Source organism: Euprymna scolopes, chromosome 11 (genome assembly GCF_053919585.1).
Source record: "Euprymna scolopes isolate OS-2025 chromosome 11, ASM5391958v1, whole genome shotgun sequence".
Taxonomy (NCBI): Eukaryota; Metazoa; Mollusca; class Cephalopoda; order Sepiida; family Sepiolidae; genus Euprymna; species Euprymna scolopes.
In genome coordinates this window covers 79,890,976-79,909,082 of record NC_136492.1, presented here as the reverse complement: position 1 = coordinate 79,909,082, position 18,107 = coordinate 79,890,976, and the positions used below count along the sequence as shown (strand labels likewise).

General features: G+C 27.8%; 1 long non-coding RNA gene across 1 annotated transcript; it reads right to left on the bottom strand.

Moving 5' to 3' along the window:
• Positions 1–229: 229 nt before the first annotated feature.
• Positions 230–16,046, bottom strand: LOC145287948 (uncharacterized). The gene is made up of 2 exons (XR_013869232.1): positions 2,581–16,046; positions 230–1,250 (listed from the first exon to the last, which is right to left on the bottom strand). It is a non-coding gene; the product is annotated as an uncharacterized LOC145287948 (long non-coding RNA).
• Between the last annotated feature and the right edge of the window lie 2,061 nt (positions 16,047–18,107).

Below are 18,107 nucleotides of genomic sequence, written 5' to 3'. Positions count from 1 at the left end.
AAAGGGTTCCATTCGAAATTCCATGTAGATTCCAAAGTTCGAAAAGATATACCTAAAGGAGGTGAGGGAGGGTTACATTGACTGAAACGTTATACAAATAACACTTAAGATGAAAACAGTAGCCTGAAGAATGCAAATAATAGGACTTATCAATCCTCATCTCAAAAATTCAGAAACATAATTTGGAAATTAATCTCATGCTTAAAAAAAATTACAAAAGATTAAAAAGAAATGTTTCATCTGTTAACATTTTAATTCACTTCAGTGAGAAAAAAAAACAACAAAATTGACGTGCAAATTTGCTTCCTAAACTAAAAAAAAAAAACATTATTTTGAATGCAATAATAAATTATTTTGAATGCAATGATAAAAACTTTTGAGGACAATGTTTTTTATGATGTGTAGACAACCTATAAAAAATGGCTTCTGAGTTTTTAGAATGCATCCAACAAGTCTTGTAAATAATATTTATGACAATGATTTCATGCTGAAGAAATAACAAAATTCCAACTTGTCATGAAGCAGTCTGACAATTTTAAAATAGATTACCTAGCATCCATTAATAGCCAATTCTTGGAGGTGTAAAATCTGTAATTTACCATGCACATTGAACCGTTATTTGCAGTCAATTGATGATTGAAGATGGAAATGTTCAAATGATGGGTCTTATCATTCAATATGAACAAAAAAAATTTTTAAAACAAAGCAAATTTTTCTTACAAACAATTATCTTTATAATTTATATGTGGAGTAAGAATTTCTTTCAATTTCAGTTTTTCCATATACTTGAACTCAGCGGCCATTTTCTTTATAGGCTGCTGTGTCTACAAATTACCATTTTTTCTTATCTTTACAGAGATTTTATTTTCCTTGGTTCCTTCTTTCCAATTTCATGAAGACAAAATAAAAACAAATAAAACAGACAAATAAAACACAGCTTTCATTCAAGAATAAAACTATTCATATTTCAGCGAGAAACCGACTTGTTGAAATATTCAGAGATTCTTGTTGAATTGTAAACTGCTTTATATGGAATCAAAATCCACCAAATATCAAACTGGTGTGCATAGAGTTTGGAGCAGCAGAGATTTTAGCAGATTAACAAGTTTCCTTAAAACTGATAAATGCTGAACTTTAATCTCCCCTGCCCTTGATGACAATATTTCAATTGATATTTTTGAAAAGATTAAAATAGATTTTGAAGAATTCCGTGCATTTCCATTTTTCATTATATTCGTTTGAAAAGGAAACTGTAAAAACAAATGGAGAGAAAAGAAAAAAAGTGTGATTACAAATTTTAGAATTATTTCTCAAAACTTTTAAAGATTTAGGCATAAAAAGCAAATAAAAACATGAAATTATCTTCTTTAACAACCCTCGTTTGAAGACTGTTGTAAGCCGAGGGAAGAAATACAGTGATTATTTTTATTTTATTTTTTTTTTTTGTCTAAATAAATTGCCTTTTGAGCTAGCAGTAAAGTGTAGTATCTGTTCTGATGCTAAATTTTATTTTGTTCCTTTTGAAGAAACTGGATTTTTCTTACATTAAAAACAGGCCCTGTGTCTAACTCTACTCTCATAGGAAAACAAAGCAGCAAAGTGTAGTATCTGTTCTGATAGGAAAACAAGTAATTAGGAACATAAAGCAGGCCTTATCTCTTCGGCCTTTTGTATGACGAGAGTTGTTCCCCTTACATTAATATCTCTAGAAACTAGTGTTGGGACGATTAATCGGTATCAGAAACATCAGAAATTTAGGGGGGGGGTATCGAAATCTGAAAAATCTGTGCCAATTTTCCGATACCAAAATGATTCTTTTGTTTTTTTTTATTTGATTTTATTTAAAGCAAAATATTCCACTGCTAGTAGTGATGAATGATAAAATAATAAATATTTATTGATTTTAAACTACCAATAAAACTAACATCTAAAGATCACTACCATCCCACAAGTGTATTTATATGTTTAGGAAAATATCAGCACATTTGTGTGTTTTTACAGTAATTGGGGAAAAATAACAACTCTATTGTTAAATATAGAGATTTATAAAGAATCAGAATCAGTAATTGTATCAGAATCTAGAATTTAGTATGGAATCAGTAATTGTATTGAAATATGGAAAAATATTGGAATCATCCCATCACTGCTAGAAACAGTAACAGCTCGTGCAGGTGTTTACCATCCATAAATTTCCATTTTACGCTCCTATCACGTCTGTATTAATAAAATTATGTAATCACTTTTCATGTGTCTGTGTTTCTCGTCCCTATGAAACTTATACATTATTACTTTTTATTTACTAATATTCGATTATTTATTGAAATTAAAGTAGCAAAACTTAACTTTTAAAAAAAAAATTAAATCAACCAGGATGCATTTTAGTTTCTTTGTAAACAAATCAATCATTTTTATCTTTTGTTACAAAATAAATTTAAAAAAAAAAAAAGACCGGATTTTCAGCTAGTCAATTATAAGACAAGAATTTTTTTTTTTAATTTCGATTTTGTTTTTTCCTGCAAATGCTTTTAATAGTGAAGAAAAAAAAATTATTGTAGTTTTTAGGATAAAAAGTGCACTTACCATTAATTAACAGGAAAATCTTGTTGGACAAAAAAATCGTATGCAGTCATTGTGTCGGTTTTTGTGGTTTTAAAAGAGAAGAATAAAAGTTAGAAAAATTCTAGTAAAGGTTTATTTTGGAGTAAAAATTTGTTTTATTTGTTTATAAAGAAAACAAAATGTTTAAATATCAATTCTTTTGTTGTTTCCAATTTCAGCTGTGATTGCCAACGAATTCACAAAATGATCAAATGAAAAGATTTAATAGAAGATAAAAGTAAATTAATAGATTTAACTTTAATGAAATTTCGACAAACATTCCAACATTTTTTTTCAAGTTTATTACTTGAAGTAAAAATGTCACACTAAAAAAAAAAAAAAGGAAACAATGTGTAAGCTGTTTTGCTTTATATAACAGAGATAACATACAAGCTACAAATTTGCAAATGGCTGCTACGAGATTGGCCTGTTTGTTTTCAATTCAAAACAGGCCAGAAAAAAGTCGGCAGTCTATTATTTAAAGAAGGCTGAAAGGGTCTTATTAATCAATTGTTTTATTCTTTGCCCCCCCCCGCACACACACACCACAAATGAAATAATAATTGTTTATAGACGTATTTATTTATTTTCAATAAACCTTTTGAACAATTTAGGAAATTTTAAGTAGGACGGCCACTGGAGTAAATGTGTTATTAGGGTGATTGATGATTCTTGTTAAGAGTACGGTAGCCATTTTCTAATCATCATGACAAAGGATGATAAATGACACCCATTTTCCCACGCTTCTGAATGGCCTTGTGTAATTCGTTCAAATGTAAAAATGTAAATTTTTTTTAATAATGTGTGCAAATAAATATTTCAAAGTAATAGACAAACTAAAAAAGAGAGGAAGTTGAGAAGATAGGAGGAAAGGGAGGGAAGAGGAGGAGGCTTGCCACGGTGTATTATCTTGTCTGAAAAGAAAACTGTTTTCTACCTTTTCGACTGTTATCATGGCTTTGAATTTGATTTTTTTATTTTTTATTTTATAACTTCAGCCATTCTACATTGTTTGTATATGGCATAGTCACATTGACACATTGAAGTTAAGCAACGTTGAACCTGGTCAGTATTAGATGGGGTGACGATTTGGGAATATAAGGTGCTGTATGTAGGAGGACATCAACACCTCCTTGCAAGAACAGCAAAAACATAACGTGGTCACCTCTCCTGACCCAGATATACATGTGACTGAGGCTTTGTGAATTTGATATTCCTTAGATACATCCTCCTTCGGGGAAAGCCGGTTCAACTTGCCTAGGATGAATGACGCTTGTATAGAACAGTTACAATTTAATATTAATTAATTGGGAAGAAAAGGTCCCTCATTGAATGATTGAATAATTAACAAGGGTCTTGCAACTTATAGTGGGCGATTTTGATTTTCACTGAATGCTCTTAGCCTTTAGCCTTGTGCCAAGTCTAAATTAAACTGTAGAAACGAATATTTTAGAATTTATTTTGTCGGTATTTGAAACGTTATAAATATTTATGGTTTAACATTTTTTTTGTTTTCATTTTATATACAAAGATTTATTTGTTGATAACTGATCATCATATTTGGTTTAACGTCCATTTTACATGCTCGCATGTGCTGGGCAGCTTTTAGAAATTGACTTCCAAACTAACCTATCTCTGGCCAGGTTTTTATTTATCCCTCTTTCTCTTAAATCCATCCGACTCTGTTTTACAAAATTTGTCACTGTGCAAAGGGAGACAACTCCCATTTACTAAGAGATTCGTTCATTTTTTTTTCATCTCATAATTTAGGACACAATATTTTTTTTAAATCAAAACATTAAAAAAAGATAGCAGCGACGAATTTTTTTTTAATGTAACAAAGTTTATAACATTAATAATACAAAATGTAGTCTTTACGCGACTATTAAGAGAAAACCAACGAACCAACAATATTTTCATTAGATGAAAACATTTAAAAAAGAAATTCGGCAACTTTTTTTGTTTTCTTAATTAAAAAGTAAATGTTATGGTAAGGTCATTAATAAATTAGCCATTAACTTAAAAACTACCAAGAATGAAATTCTTTAATAAAACAAAGATGAAACTTTTTAAAGCTGCGATACAGTGATAAATTGTAAAACAATGCTGTCCATCCTTATCACTTCCTCCAATGTTTTCCTGCGAACTGAACCTGGTTCTCAACTGTTCTACATCTACTAACTCAAGAACTGTCATCCATTCTTTCAATGTGACCAAACTATCAAAGTCTTCTCTTCTGCACACATCTTCCTTGCTCTCCAGATTTAGTGATCGTCAGATTCAAGTCTGTACTTGAGACTCAACTGATCGTTTCATAAAATAAAAAATTTGTAAAGTTATTTGGATATGAGGTATCCAGAATGAGAGACAATCAAAAGGACACATTTTGTTTTATCACCGATGTTTTTGTTTTTTTTTTACTTCTGACTTCCGGTTTTATTGCTTATTAAAAAATTAAATGAAAGACTTATAACAAAAAATATAATATTTAAACATAAAAATTGTTTTAATACAATTCAGTATAATTTTTTTAATATCTGGAAAAATATCTTTGTAAAATATCAACATAACATCCTCTCATTTATTTTTTTAATGTTTGTTTCGTTTGTTTATGCATTTTGATTAGAGAAAAAAAAAATTGTAAATAATACTATGTATTTTTTTTAAATTATTTTTTATAAATCTTCAATGTATACAAAACAAAACGGATTTGTAAATAAGTGTTTATTTTTATTTTTGTTTTTACTCAAGCACTCGTGGGTACTTATGCAGAATAAGTACTGTGCTATCGTCAGAATTTTTCAGGCAGTTTGTATAAAATGCCGAAAGATCTCAAAAGTTTTGTAATATTTTTTTATTTTTACGTAAATGCTAGCCCATTTTTTCAATGAAAAATATATTATTTATTATTATGAAAATAATTCCATGAAAAATCAATTGAAAAAAAAAAATGAAAACAATATTCTTTTTGCTGTTACAAAGAAAATACAATGAATACGTATTGGACAATTTGTATGAAATTTAAAGAAAATTAAACTTCAAACCAAGAAAAAACACTCATTGTAAGGTAAGTTTCATGAATAAATAATTACTTTTTAAACAAACAACTGATAGTAAACCAGGAAAAAAAAATTTTTTTTAATAATTTTTTTGATCAAATTTATTTTTTTTATATAAAGAAACCAATTATAGCAAAGAAATGTGTTTTCTTTTTTAATGACATTTGCTGCGATTTCATTAGCTAAATGTTTCAGCACCTAAAATAAAATAAACGGTGTTGAGGCAAAATGTGTCCTTTTTGTTGTTGCAAATTCTGGCATGTCTCAAATCTATTTGATCCAATTTTTTATTTTTACTATTCAGTAGTATAAAAAAGGTCATAAACTTTTTAAGTTGCAGTAAATATTGTTTCTAAGCAAAGTAGTCATCTTTGTTTCTGTAATGACGTCCTTACTTTCTCTAGCTACTGATGGCTACTTTGCACAGAATCTATATTTACTCTAACTTAAAATGGTAATAGGTCACTAATAAACCAAAATAAATTGTTTTTAATTGTATTTCCTTTAAATTTATAATTATTATTATTTATGTTGCTAATAATAGTATTGGAAAAAATAACTGAAAAAAAAAGAAAGAAAGAAAGAAAGACCCTTATGCTTCTTAAAAGAGGGTTATCATAATTACTTTTTTTAGTTTATGTTTGCTTTTTTTTTTTTTTTTTTTTTTGAAGATAACAAACCAAAGTTAATCTCTAGAATGAAAAAAAAATGTATATTTATATGTTTAAAAAAATTACAGTGAAAAACGTTGAGACAAACAACATTTTCTTTGAATTTCAAGTCCGAATAAATCAACTTTGAAAATCTCTGGAAAAATAATTATCAGTTTCCTGATACTATTTGACCGATAATTAATAAATTAAACTCATAAGATACCAAATTTTAAAAATCTACATACTTCTTATAACAAAAAAAAAAATGCATTATAAACCAAAAAAAAAAAAAAAAACAATTTATGGTATTAAAAAAATGTCTCGATTAAAATGTAAACATGAATAGCACTGATTTTCACCAAATTACAAATCACGATAAGCGTAATAATTTTGTTTAATTTCATTTTTGTTGTAATAAAACAGGAAAAGTCTTTTTAATTAGAATATTTTAGAATGTATAAAAGAATTTCTTTATTTTTCTCTGAAAAAAAAGTTCATATTTAGCTTGGTATAAATTTTTTATACAATAATATTATAAAATTCTTGATAGCGTTTGTTTATATACTGACAAGTGACATTTCATTGAAAAAAAAAGATTACACCATTATTTATTAATAATTAGATAGAATTCAAGTTTGAAAGAAAATGATTATTATAAATGAAAAAATTACACACTCAAACCCAAAAAAATACAGACTTATGTTTTATTTCTTTTTTATAAATGTCTGAATGTAAATTTTAGAATTGATTCAACTAGTCGCAAACTCATCTGAAAATGACAGCAAGTTTACAAATGGGATTAGGTGGGTGGGAGGGCCAAAACTGTCTGGATTTTTTTTTTTTTTTTTTGTCTTGTTTTGTTTTTTACACTATGCACCCATATCTAAAGAAATGAATTATTACTTAAACATCCCCATTATTTAAATAATTTTTTTTTTGTGTGTGTGTGTTCCTGATATTCAATATTTACATTCTTTTTTTTGGGGGGGGGGGGGGCTAGATTATAGAAAAAAAATTTCTTATGCTGATCTTTTACACATTCATGCATGCAAGGAAAATATTGAAATATTACATGTAAAGTCTATGCTAAAAATGTTACTTTATTAAAAATATGAAATATTTTTTGCAATTCTTTTTTTTTATATGAAAATATTTAATAAACACTGCTTAATTCGATGAGAATATACTAAATTTGAGAAAATTAATTTTTCTTTAAGTTATAACAATATTATTAACACAGACTTTAAGGACATTTTTGTAATGTTCTTAAAAAAATTCAATTTTTTTTGTTACAATCTATGATGCTTTATTTTCATTTAAAAAAAAAAAGAAGAAATAAATGCATGCATTTTTTTTTTGGAGGGGGGGGGCATATTTAAAACTATAATTTTAGTAAAGGTGTTTGTTGTTTACACAAAATAATAGATTTCCAGTAAGATTTTTTTTTTTTAAATAATGCGTTCATTATATTCTGTGATTAATAAATAATTAATTAATACTGAAAATTTCTTTAAAATTGGTTGATTTCCTAAATTTTGGTGTATTTTTAAGTGAAGGGAGGGATCAAAATGTTGATACATCGGCCATTTATTTTGCACCACCTACTAATAGATTATCCAGTAAATTGGTAGAGAGGACTGCGTCTTCTGTTTTTTTTTTTTTGTTTTGTTTTTTTTTTTTTGTTTGTTTTGTTTTTTACAAGGGAAATAACTTTTGATTTATATCAAATTGTTGAAAACGTTTTTAAAGTGATTTCGGCAAAACTTTCATTCTTTTTTTCTAACAGCATTTCCGTTTAAATCTTATATATTGTCGATGCTAACATTTATTTAACTTATTACAAGTTAAATAAACGTTAGTATTGACAAGAAAATATTTAAAAGAATACACTTGGTAAATTTGTCAAAAACAATGTGCAAATTTTTGTGTAAAATTCACCAAAATTTTAAGCACTATCAGCCACGTCACCATTTTGTGTATATGTGTAATTGTGTGTACTTTTTACAGAAGGTCCTAGTTGCTTTAATTGAATCGGGGAAGCAGCGTTTTTTTGTTTTGTTTTTTTGTTTGTTTTTTCTATGCTTTATGTTAATTTTATTAATTAGAGACCTCCGTAGATGTTTTTTTGAAAATAGGTGCTAAAATCAAGTCGACCCTCCAAGAAATTAACATCTTTTAACAATTAAAATAATTTCAAGTTGTAGTTGAATTTGCTTTTTTATAATTTTTATATTATATGAAAATATTTTTTTGAATGGGAAAACCTTACTGAAAAATCTATGTTCAAAACTTCATATCGTGGAATACTGGAATGTTATTATATTTAAATCTTCTAAAAATTAATTAGTTTTTAGAATTCTGTTTTTTTATTGTAATTTAACTAATTACAATATATATTATTGAGATAAAAGCGTTGATTTTTTTTTAAAACTTAACATTGATTTTATGTCTATTTTTAGTTTCAACTTCAAGGTAATTAAATTTTGTAATAGTTTTATATATATATATATATATATATATATATATATATATATATATATAAAATAAACATTTAATTATTTAAGCACTTCAGCTTTATAAAATGTTGCAATTTTTATAGACCTCAGTTTATTTTTTTTTTAGTTTTCTGTAACATGAAATATAGTGGGGTATAGAACACCTAAAACAAATATTTCCCCTCATATATTTAATGAAACCTACTTTTAATATGTAAATTAAATGAAAAATGAATAAGTATCGAAAATTTCATGAAATTCTGACCATTAGTTGATTTTCGCTAGATTTTTTAAACATCGGTATGTTTACAGCTTCAAAACGATCACTACATAGCAACATTGTTTTAAGGCATCAATAGCGTAAACACAATTTTAGTCTTGCATTTTCATTATTTTTATATGTTGTAAAGGATTTTTTTTAATATTAGTTTATTTGAAGCTTCTTTTAAATCGTACAAAAGTTAGGATGATAATATTAAATTACAGTTACATTGTATTATGTGTAGGGGGATTAAATCTGTGACAGGCGTTGGAGGTACTTATTATTCTAGTTTACCTACTTATATGCAACATATTTGCATTAAAAAAAGGTTAGTCATTAGTGAAGGCAACGTTACTATTGCTATAATTCAACTGCAAATAAAATAAATGGTGTTAAGGCAAGATGTGTCCTTTTTGTTATTGCTAATTCTGAAGTGCCTAAAATCTATTTGATCCAGTTTCTTTACTATGAAAGTTTATTAAAAATAAAAATCTATAGTCAAAGAATAAAAAAAAGATATCAAATTAAATCAAAATATTATTTATTGAAGTGTTAATTTAAATCTAGCATTCGGATCAAATTAATTTGAATGAAACTTGGGCTTGATTTTCCACTATTTACTCTAATCAACCCTTTTCAGATTAAAATTATCCAGTAATTCTGCTAAAAGATTTTATGCTTCAATTTTTTTATATCTTCAAATATTTATTCATCGTATTTGGTTTGGTTGTTTTATAGTGGAAAATTGTTTTTGACTATACAGAACATGATCGAGTTTTAGAAAGGGAAAGGAAGAACATCACGGTTTCATGCATTCTAGGTCAGGAAGCCAGAATCTTTTTACAATAACTTTAATGAAATGTGGCAAACTCATAGCACTTGTAATCCCTCGATGTACACAATCCTGACAAGCAGCAAAATCCCACCACTTCATTGCTGAGGTTCCTAGAGGCCACAAAATCTTCTACTCTAATAGTTTCTTCCCTTGGACTGCTAGATTTTGGAATTCCCTCCGTTTCCAGCTTCCCTGATTGTACTAACCTGCAAAAGTTTAAATGTAATGTGAACAGATATCTTCCTGCTAAACTCCTCACAATTCCTAATTTGAAACGATTCCAAATAGTAGCCCCTTACGAACAACGTACTATACCTTGTTTGGGGTTAAAAAAATTTTTTTTCAATGACTAAAAATTATGCACAGATCAGCACTACACGATATTGTGTCACAACCAGCAAATTCCCCCCCCCCAAAAAAGGAGGGGGGGGGTAAGTGGTTAATATAGTTTGCTTGAAGCATTGTATAGGGTGTATATAAAGGTAATTTATAGAAGGCAACACAGTGCAGATGTGTAACGGATAGACACAAACTGAAGCAGATTAAAATATATAACAGTGGAATAAGGTCTGCAAATTTATCTTTTATTAATACAATATATATGTGTGTGTGTGTGTACATATATATAACTTTTACCATTGCATTATGTGTTAATATTTGCGTCAGTAATGATCTGATGGAAGTTCCATATCGTATGATATTTCAGGAAAATCTCTCTTTTCCAGATATGCGTTCGACTTTAATTCAAATGTGCATACCCTTAGATTTTTTATTTTTTCAGAATAAAAAAAAATAAAATAGTTGACCACTTATCCTTGATTCTCACATAATAATGCTGAATGTTTAGCAAGGGAGTATCAAGTTCTATTTTTTTTTTATTTTTTCATTGGTATGATTTGACCGAAGAGTGGCGTTTTAAGAATCACTCGAACTATTATGCTAAATAGGTCGATTAGAATAACAAATTAACGAATTGTTCACAAAATATTAGATTAAAAATAAATAAATAAAAAGGCTTATTCAATTTTTAGTAAGGAAATTAAGTTTAATACTTAATTCGTCTTTATCAGAATCTTCAAGCAGAGATCAGCTTATGGTAAAGCTTACAGTACAGAGCAAACTATACCCATTTTCCAGAAAGTTAACAGTAAGTTTTTTTTTTTTTTGTTATTGTTTGTTTGTTTGTTTGTTTTTTATGTTTAATAATCTGAAGACTTGAAATTCAAACGATGTAGTATTTTTCTTTTCAAAAAACATTAAATAATGCAAATTTTAGAAGATGGTGAAAAAAATCCGCTGATAGGATAACTCCATTTTACAATAAGCTGAAACAGCAAACCAAACTAAATTAATAAAAAACTGGATAAGTCCTTTAAATAAAAACTTGGCATGACTAGCATTCACCTAGGATGGGTTGAGCCAGCTCCTCCCATAGAATACACAGCACCCTGAATGAAGGCAAACCATGCATGATAGTTTGCAGTGGCCAAGATAGTTATAGACTGCCAGTTCCAGGACCAACAGCAAACACCGTAAACCTGTAGACCAGAAATAGGTTCAATATCAGCTTTGATAGTGTGTAATCATGTCTTCAGCTGGCCTCCCAGGCATTTCCACCAATCTTAGAGTGGTTTAGGGATGTTGCTTTGTGGATGAACTCTGTTAGGACACATAGTGTGACCAAATCAATTGAGTCTCCTCTTTAAAAGCACTTGGTTAAAGGGAGATGATCCTGCACCATGTCTAGATTGTGTATTTGATACAAAATGGTGTCAGTGGACCTAGAATTCAGTGGTGGTAGTATAAGTCAAACACAACCAATCTTTTGAGATTCATTTAAATATATAAAAAACAATTTTTTTTTTTTCATTTTATTTGTTATATTTATAGGGTCATAATGTGGTGTTTAATCAATGGAAAATTTTAAACTGAAAAAATGATTTCACTGACAAAAATTGATAGAGAGGGTAAGCATTATACATATATCCGTAGAAAAAAATATGACAAGACTTGTGCAGTGACACATGCAATCATCATTACTGCATGCAGATCCATGCAGAATGTCTACCAACTCTGCTATGATTACAAGAGAACAATGAAACCGATGATATGGGATCGATATCAAGAGTTAGGTGATATACAAAAGAGAGAAAACATTTTACATTCCAGTTTTAGATAGCGTTTCGGGGAATAAAAAAGGTTATGCCTATTTAATCAAAGATTTTGATTGAATTTTAATGTTTAAATCTTTTACCCACGGTTGATAATGGCTAATAGAAACAATTTAGAATGGATCCTTTTCTCTACGATAAAAGATTGCTTTTAATATATTCTCATTTTGTTATAATTAATTCATTAAAAAAAAAAAAAAAGTTTTTTGTTAATTTTTTCTTTAAGTTTTAAAAAATTTTTAATTAAAATAAATTAAAAATAAATTCTTTTAATAATTACATTTTTTTCATTTTTTATTAATGTTTAAAAATAAATTCCAAAATATGAATAAAAAATAAAATTATCGGTGACCCAATTTGACTAAATTTAATATTAAAATTGTTAATATTGCAAAATAAAAATTGTCAAAACATTCACGTGCTTTTATTTTTTTAAAGTTGCATTTTTAAGTCTTTGAAACTCTTTTTAGGGGTGTGGGAGAGGAGGTGTACATGATAGCTATTTTTCTTTTAAGCACATTTGTAAACTAATTTTTGGCAAAATATAAAGAGCTTCAAAGCATCATCGTCCAAATGATTATAAAGAAGATAATCAAGACAAGAATTGTCTTCTTGTAAACAGAATGAAAAAGGGAATAACAGAAAAATTTATAAAAATTTGTGTTGAAAAGAAATGTTTACACAACTTCCATTTTTTATGCAGTTTGTTGGGTTTAAGCTTCTTTAAATAGTTTAATTTGGGACTTGCAAAAACAGAATGCACTATTGTCGGCTGAACTGAATAATACAATCGGCATGAAAAGATCAATTAAATGAATATATATATATATATATATATATATATATATATATATATATATATATAGTAGAATTTAGTTTTATAAAAGAAATGACCAGAGTGCTCAATTACTTATTCAAGATTATAGATAAGTTAGGAAAATATATATGGCAATTAAACTATGCCAAATTTTCTGTGTTTTATGCTCATGAGGACTCATCAGGCTCACTAAAATATGTAATATCACATGCATATATAAAAACATGCAATATCAATTCCATGCATAAGCCTGATGAGTTAGCACAAGGATACAACATGGAGAATTTGGTGGAGCTAAATTGTCTTATAAGTTTTCATAACTTACTACCTAGCTCTACTCATGTACTGAGCACTATTAAAATAAATATCAAAAATCGATAAATCAAACATTATATCTCCTTATAAATTTTGTGTGGGTACATGAAATAATTATAACACTATACATTAGTTTGATCTTCTAAAACATGAGCTAAAGAATTGGTTATATGTGGTATCTTTAGCTCTTCAGGCTGAGTTTTCCGTGTTTCTGTGAAACTGTAGGTATTTGTAGACAACTACACTAATATATAGTGTCAACGGACATTTTATATATATATATATATATATATATATATATATATATATATATATATATATATAATTATTTTTTTACTATGGATCAAACAGTCGACAGTGATTAAAAGGCTCTCTTTTCTTTGGCCATTAAACCAAGATATAGGAGAGGATGGCATTTCTTTTCTTTGGATTGTTCACTTACTTTGATCCATACTATGCTGTTTAGCTAAGGGGTATCAAAGATCATTGCAACCAAAAATCTTAGCATAATAGTGAGCATTTGCTAATGGGCTGGAAGACCAGGGTTATATATATATATATATATATATATATATATATATATATATATATATATATATATATAGAGAGAGAGAGAGAGAGAGAGAGAGAGAGAGAGAGGTTATTTGTTTCTTTTTTTGCGATACGTTTTGAATGAAGTAAATTATTTACGAAAATGCATTTTTACCTAAATGAGAGTTGGGAATAATTTTCCCTTTAACCAATATGGTACCTCCACATAGGGAGCGGCATATATATTGTTTTTAAAATATATATATATATACTTTGAATTTTTTTTAAATCCAATATGACAACGTAAGACTGTTTCCTCATGTGTTTTGAATTATTGGGGGGGGGGTCTATAAACACTACAATTCATAACCGCATTTTTAAATTTGTTTTTGCAGACTTTATATATCTCCATTTCCTTTTATCTATACTTTTTATCCTCCAAATCCTTTTTTATTCTGTAAAAACCTTTCAAACAGATTTTGAGGAACATAAATCTACCTCTGAGGAGTGGTTTTCCATTATTTAACAAAACATGTAAAAAGCATATTTCATAAAAATATGAAAAACTTAAACGTGTAAATTAAATACATTTTCTGGTTTTGGAATAACTAATTGTATATATGTATACGTATGGCAGCTGATGATCCCATTTTTTATCTAATAATCGCAGTTAAGGTTTTTTTTCTCTCTTTTTTCCATTCTGATATAGTTGAATTCTGTTTTGTAATTGTAGACCTTTTTAGAAGTCGGCTTATGCAAGTGTTAAGTCTGCGATAAGTTAAATTTAGTTTTTTGTTCCCGGGAATCTGAACTGCATTCTTTATTTTTATTTTTACATTTTTTTACTCCAAGCTTCTTTAGACTATATATATATCATACTGGGTAAATCAAGTTTTGCTTCTTAAAAGATTCTTTTCGACATAATTTAACACAAATACACACTAAAATATTTTTTAATTTTGGTATTAAGTTGATTTTTTTTCATCCATCTTACTTGTTCTAATTAGCCGTAATTCGCAATTAACTGAATAAGTCACCCATCTCTTATTGTCTTCTGTCACTATATATTGTTTGGCCCAACTCTCTTATTTCATACGTGTCAATCATTCTTCTTTTCCGTCAATTGCTCTCTCTACTATTAAACTCAAGAATAGTCCATTATTTACATCAAATAAAGGAAATATCACCACAAGTGGTAACATTTAACCCGTTATTGGAGAGAGAAAGAGAGAATGGAAATAGCAAAGAGAATGAGACTAATCTTGGATTTTGTCTTTTTTTTTTATTTATTTTTAGTTTAACTAGCTTTGGAAACACATTTATTCTTAATTAATCTAACCAGTGCTCTATGGGAGACCCAGTGGCTTTGTTTTTTTTTTCTTCTACTGATTATTCATATATATATATATATATATATATATATATATATATATATATATATATATATATATATGTGTGTGTTATGTACCTAATTTTATTTCAGTATTATTTACTTCAATAGTGCTCAATTCATGAGTAAAGCTGAGTAACAGTATATATGACAAGTAAGCTACATAGAAACGTTTGTGTTAGTCAACAGAGACGTTTGTCAGGGCAACTACAGCATTTGAGATTCTATCATCCTTTTTCTAAGTAAATACTCTTTTTTTAACATCCAACTCCTACCACTTGAAGTGATTTCTTTTTAAATATTTATTCAAAATATGCACATCCATCCTCTCCCACTCCCAGCAGTGACTAAAGTTTAAACCTATTGGTTTTTATTGTCTTTTATTTCAACTGATATAAGTTGTGTATTTAGCATCTCCATTTTAGTTATTTCTTGCATGTAAGATACAAATGAATATATTTGAAGAGAAAATTTATAGTTAAAAAAGCCAAAATGGAAAACCTAAGGGCCTGATGCGATTTATTCATTTTAAAACTTTTAAAACACAAAATGAGAATTTTACTGTGCATACAAAAAAAAAAAGGAAAAAGTTTTATGGAATGGATAAAAAAAACAATTAGGAGTTTTGTTTTCCAAAGTGGCACAATTTTTTTTTCTATGCATTTCTTGATATAATTTTAGAAATTCTGTAAAGAATGTGTCATATATATATATATGTGTGTGTGTGTGTGTGTGTGTGTGTGTGTAATATTCCAATGTCAGTTGTGTAATACCAAATGTTTACATCCACCGAATCAATATTAATAGAATTTAATTTCCTATACTTCTTGTGTTCATTACTGGTAGGCTGGAGGTTAAATTTCAGACTACAACATCAAGGATGATTTTGTAATGATTTAAATCCCTTGAATAACAGTAATTATCATTTCCTACACTGATAAGAACAGAAATTTGAAACATGTGTATCTGTAAGTTTTAACTTAACTTAATATCACATATATATGTGTGGGTGTGTGTATATATATATATATATATATATATATATATATATATATATATATATATATATATATAAACACACACACTAAGGAAAACAATGACTGAATTAAAATAAACCATCATACAATTTCAAAGACTTAATGCTGACAAACTTCATTCTCCTATTTTATGGTTAAGAATTCCCAAATGATCCAAATGGCATCCATTTTGATTTTGCTTTAAAGTCATTTGGTTTTTTAGAAAAATATATAAATCTTGTTGTCATCAGTTTTTTTATGATTTCAGAAGTTAAAAATAATTTTTTAAAAATTCAACAATTCCAGAAATTATTTAAAACCAAATTTGAAAAAAAAATCATAAATGAAAACGCCAGTCCTTTTACTGAAAATATTTCTCCAAAGATGTTACCAATTGTTAAACAACTTGTTTTTTTGCTACAAGAAATTTCTGCAATGCTTTAAAGAGTCTTGTCAGATCTATTTTTCACCATTTTTATTTACTTTGCAAAAGTGGATATGGCATGAAACCAATTTAATTTATAACTTGATATGATGATCAATGATTTCATTAATATTTAACAATAGTGGGAAAGGGAGATAATGAGATGGTTGTAACTTAAGACATATTAAACAATGAAATAAATGGTGCTTGTTTACATTGGTGATCTTTCAAACCAACACATTTCAGGTGAAAACATTATGTACTTACATATCATGCTGAAATTAGTATAAATTCCAAAAATTAAAAAAAAAAACATGATAAGGTAGAAAAATTATTACAAGTAAAAATAAAGTTTATCGAATTATCGAGTTTAATCACGTTTAAATGTGGAAGAGTTACACGACCAATTCTATATGACAAACCGACTTATCTCCCTTGACTTAAATTAAGGGTCAGCCATTTTTAAACAGAACGTAATTGTTAAAACTACATCTAGTCATCTACGGGATCATTTTTCATAACTTTTGGAATTTAAACTAGAAAATTGATGACAACAGGATTTATCTCTCTTTCTAAAAAAAAAAAAAACAAATGACTGTTAAACATAATCAAAATGGACGCCATTTTAATCATTTTTGGAATTAACAATAAAATAGAAGAAAGGAGTTTGTCAGTTTTCAGTCTTTTAAACTGTATGATGTTTATTTTAATTCAATTATGTTTTTTTTCTTAGTTTATGTGTGCGTACATACATATATATATATATATATATATATATATATATATATATATATATATCAGATAGATAGATAAATAGATAATATATTTAAACCTACAGATACATGTGTTTCAAACATCCATTCTTATCTGTGTAAAAAATTATAATTATTGCCAGTCGAGGGATTCAAACCCAGTTACAAATTAATCCATGACTGTAGGCTGAAATTTAACCTCCAGGCTACTGGTAAATTTGTTTGTGATGTATGAAGTGTTTTCTTTATCTATTTTTTGCAATCTCTTAGCATTCAAACAATTGGTTATGTCAGGCTTTGTTTTTGGTTTTAGCTACCATGCAACCCAGTCCAATTTGCTACAAGAGGAGTTGGGTGTCTACAATCACTTCCTACTGTTACCCTGAGAAATGTCATGAAAGGAGATTACTCCACACGGCTCCTAACATATTAGAAACATTGAAAAGGATGTACAAAAGTATAAACTTGAAAACTGCATTTTTTTCAGGTCTGTACTTTGCTCTTATAATCCAGAAAAACTTTTTAAAAAAAAGGAAAAATTCAGACTAAAATGCTATTTTCCTATCCTTGCTCATAAAACGTGATAAATGAAAGCTTCTTCAAGATATCAAGGAAATATCTGCTGAGTTGTCAAAGATTCAAACACGCGTCTGAGGCCAATTCAACAATAAAATAGACTGAAAAACAAAATAGTCACATTTCAAAGGCCACTTCATTATTGAAAAATAGAAAGAAATTACTTTCTCATCAGTAAATGTACATACAATATTTTTGTTTCTGTCACAAGGG